This window comes from Crocodylus porosus, unplaced genomic scaffold, assembly GCF_001723895.1.
Source record: "Crocodylus porosus isolate Cpor-Errol unplaced genomic scaffold, CroPor_comp1, whole genome shotgun sequence".
Taxonomy (NCBI): Eukaryota; Metazoa; Chordata; order Crocodylia; family Crocodylidae; genus Crocodylus; species Crocodylus porosus.
This window is the reverse complement of record NW_017728949.1, coordinates 26,490,843-26,495,402: the sequence shown is the minus strand read 5'-3', so window position 1 is coordinate 26,495,402 and position 4,560 is coordinate 26,490,843.

The following is a 4,560-nucleotide window of genomic DNA, read 5'->3' as shown; positions in this document are numbered from 1 at the left end:
CCTCTCTTGCGAAGGCTGAACAGGTTCAGGTCCCATAGCCTCTCCTTATAGGGTCTGCCCTGCTGTCCCCGGATCATGGGAGTGAGTTGCTTACTGAGGAGTTGCCTAATTAGCTCTACAGTAAAATGTCAGTGTCTAAACAAGCAGTGCTATTAGGACAGAGTAAACTAATTAAATGTGCCATAGGATAGTATTACTAGACACAAGTAATATCCTATGGGGGAATTATTTACTTCTCCACAATGCATATGTAGACGCTGATCTGGCTGACTAGGCCACGAGGGTGCTTCAGTGCAAGGGTTTGCCTGCCAGCTAGTCCCACACTGAAACACCCTCATGCCCCAGCCAGCCCCTCTGCAGCATGTTGAGCCAGGTTGGAGCAGCCCTGGGCTGGTAGGTTGACTCCCAGGACCCCCTGCCAGCTGGGGATGCTCCACCCTGGCTCAGTGTGCTCTGGCCCCAGGCACACATGCAAACAGCACACCTGGAGCAATAAACTCTGACATGAACTGTACCAGAGTTTATTCAGGTGTGTTAACTGCATGTGTAGACACACCCAATGTGGAATTTGATTACTTGGCTAGTTATTGGATAGCTTCCAGTTAGGAAACAAAACTATATATAGAATTGGTAGAGTTGCCAAACATCTGTAATTCTTAAACAAGCAAGTGTTTTAAGACCTAAACCCTTTTTTATAATGACAAAAATACCCAAAGCAAAAAACCTGTTTTGAATTTTCTAGTTCCACAATATCTTTGATTTACTGGAGGAAAACAGCACCTGGGAATTGTGTGATCAGTCGGTGTCTAGAGCGTGCCCCTAATTCCTGTAAAAATGAATACCCGCTGGATCCCACTCCGACTCTAAGAAAAATTTCAATCTAATATCCACAATAATCTTCAGAGTCTGATATAAGCAGCTTCAGTTCAAATCATTAATGTAGAAAAGTGTTCTAGGCAAAATGAAAATAATTAATTGAAAAGAGCTTTTGCCCATTTTTCTTTCTTGCAGAGAAATATGTAATGTCATATTTAAGTTTTGTGACTTCTGGAGCATGCCCCACAGCCATGTACATTTCCAGGTGCTTTCAAGCAGTACATTCACTTGTAAATAAGGGAATTTTATATTGGTAAATTATGAGAGATTATGAAAATTATATATTCACTTAAATGAAAAGTATGTGTTTGAAATGGTTTTGGTTATGCATTCCCAAACACAGAGATGTCAGTTTAATCAATAAAAGAGGTCCAAGGAAACCCAAGATAATTCCTCAATGCAGTCACCTCCTGTATGATTTTTTCCAGCTGTTTCTAGCATCAGATCCAAAGTAGTTTCTCTTAAATCAGTCTGGGAATGTTCATATACTGCCAGCTACCACATGGTGGGTTCATCGCAGATTTCCCATAATTTGAAGATACACTCAAAGGACATAACTCCTTCTGCATCAAAGGTCATTTCTACATTCAACATATACACTGATTCCAGCCATCAGTGGCTGACCATCACTGTAGCTGTATCAGTGCAAATTTCAGTGCAGTAAAACAACACAACTATTTAAGCCAGTGAACTTAACCCTGCTTTAACCCGCAGAGTGTATGGTAGTGCAACAATGATAACAACAGTTTACCTTATCTGGTCAAGAAACCTCCAGCAGTGTTACTATACCAGTGCATGGGCATTAATAACTATAATCCAGGCCAGCTCCATTACATGAAAGGTCAAACATAAAATGATGGGAAATCTTGGGCAGCTAAGAGTATTTTGCTGTCTGGAAAGTTATTTTGAACATTGGTATCAGAATACTAGTCTGACCTACAATATCTGAAATATTTCTATGCGTATTTTACATTAGAACAAAGTGTGCTCCCACACTAATTTGTGTACTTAAATTCTCTTTTGGTCAAATCTCCATCAAAAGAAAGGTATCAGATTTCTGTTCCATCCTTTTCATGATGTTGTACCACCCTTTATTGTGTTTACATCTCTTACAAAGAATATCTGATTCTGGAGAGGTAACACATTCAGCGCTATCAATTTGTAACACAATACACTAGAGTAATAGATGTTAAAAATTGCCTCAGCCTCAAAGTATATTGTTAAAAAATAGATTTCTTAGAGCAAGCTCTGGCTTTAAATAAAAGGTGACATTATTAATGAATATCATCAGAGTGATAAAGTGATGGACCCCTAGCTATCTCTTTCGGAGGACCTTACTGAACATAAAGAAAAGGATATTTGTCAAGGAAAATTGGATAGGAAACTAAAGTTTTATGACATTTATTGTCTTTTCTTTAGCTCCTGTCTGCTATAGCATATCTGGCATATCTAAATGTTTGTAAAACTCGATACTTAGTTTAGTTTTGAAATATGTGGTGATGAAAAGTATAGTATTGCTGTAGAAACCACAAACTACCAATCTGAATGAATTTTCACTAAATCAAGAATGGCTTTGTTTAACTTAATGCAGTCTAATTATTTCAAGAAAATAATTAAATAGTATCTAGGAAGTTGCTCTTGTTTGAGCTTTAGCTAAGAGTAGGGAATGGGAAAGGCTTGGAGCTGTCTTACTTGTTTGAGGTAATAGGACTCTCAGAGCTATGTTAAGGTCACAAGCAGGTAGGTCAGTCCATACAAAGAGTTTGGACCTAGAAGCTTCCCACCGCAGATTGAGTGTGGGAGTACTCTCAATGGTGGGGTCAGGCTTGGTGACCTGGTGCTCCAGTGGATATTAGAGTACTTACAGGTCACCCAGACAAGGTTAGGAATAACTGCAAAATGAAAGTTATTTTGTTTTATATTTATAGCATATGCAAGCTAATAAAATCCCTGCTGGTGACCAAATTCCCCACCCCCATAACACAGAATAATTTTGAGATCAGTTACTCCCCTGATTCACAAGCCAAAATACTTAATATTCCATTTAATAGGTATTCAGCATTATTATTCCTTATGCTTTGTTAAAGCTGTTTAATCATGTGCAGGCCCTACAAAGGATTTCTTCCCCTTTCTCTTTTTAACAAACATGATTTTGAAGGTAAGCTTGCATAGCAAATAACTTATCTGACAGAAATAATTACAGACAGAAGAAAAAAAAATCTAATCTACTGGGAACTGTTCTTTGCTTTCGTTGCCCTGCACCACCATTTTACCAGAAAGTGCTTTGAATAATTTAAGGCCTACTAATATGATTGTAGTGTCTTCTGATATTCACCATTATTGCTCCAGGTTGCTATGATATGTGGTAATATACAGTGGCCAGGAAAGAAAAATGTAATTTGGCTACTGAAGGTAGTTCATCTACAAAAAAAAAAAAAAAAAATCATTCAACTGATTAAGGCTTTTTATTATTATTTCTAATGTTGTATGGGCCAGATAGTGATGATAGACAAAATAAATGGGGATCCAAGAAAGAAAGGCATTAATGTCAATGATTTATTTGTAAAGCTGAACCCATCGAGAAAATACTATATTGAGTCAAATACACGACTAGATTTTTACCCCCAATTGGCACAGGGGAAAAAAAGTCCCTCATCTTATAATTACATACAAATACATCTCACTAACTACATTGTTTAACATTAATCTACTGCCAAAAGCAGCAAGTACTCAGCAATGGAAACCAACTATAAAGTTGATTAAATGCAGCCAACACTGATCATGACTACAAAACGCATGACCCATATTGGGCAAACATGCTGATGGGAGCCTACCACAAGTATAGGTTAGTTAGGCCCATCTGAATCAAATGTACAGTAGTGCCTATTAATAAGGGTGTGCAGAATGGACCATATTCGAGTTGGATTCAGATTGGGCCTGAATCAGGGACAGTGATTCAGTTTGTTGATCTGTATCACTGTCCCTGATTTGATTTGGCTGAATCTGAAGATTTGATGCTGATCCAGAGAATCAGCGATTCGGCCATAGACACAGCTTTAAATGTTTTTTCTACATACCTCAAAGTACCATACAGCTCCTGAATACTGTGATGGTGGGGTGGAGGGAGCATGCCATAGGAGTGTGGACCCCACCTCCTCCCTGCATGCTCAGCAGCAAGCCCGGATGTGAGCCGGTGATCAGTCGTGAGGGGACCCTGGGTGCCCCCCCAGACCCAGGAGGCGCCAGATGCTGAGACAGAGGGGCTCATGGTGGATCCCCCAGCATGCTCACTGCCAGACCCAGAAGTGGACAGGAAGTGCTTCTGGTCCAGTTCTGGGTCTGCTGTCAAGTGCGCTGGTGACTGCCCCACACTCCTGTGTGACGCTTTATACGCCCCACCATTTCAGTGTTCATGAGCTGCCTGGTACTTTGAGGTATGTAGAAAAAACATTTAAAGCTGTGTCTGTGTCTGAATCATCAAATCCTTCTGAATCTCTCTGAATTGATTTGGAGGGTTCAGATTCGATTCAGAGAGATTAAAGGGTCTCCTGATTTGATTCTGATTCAGAGATTTGGCAACTGAATTGGGCCAAATCTCTACCAAATCAAATCAGCAACTTTACACAGCCCTACCTATTAAGCATGGTCCCATTAAGTGCAGTCTCCCTAACTTCCAACTCTTCT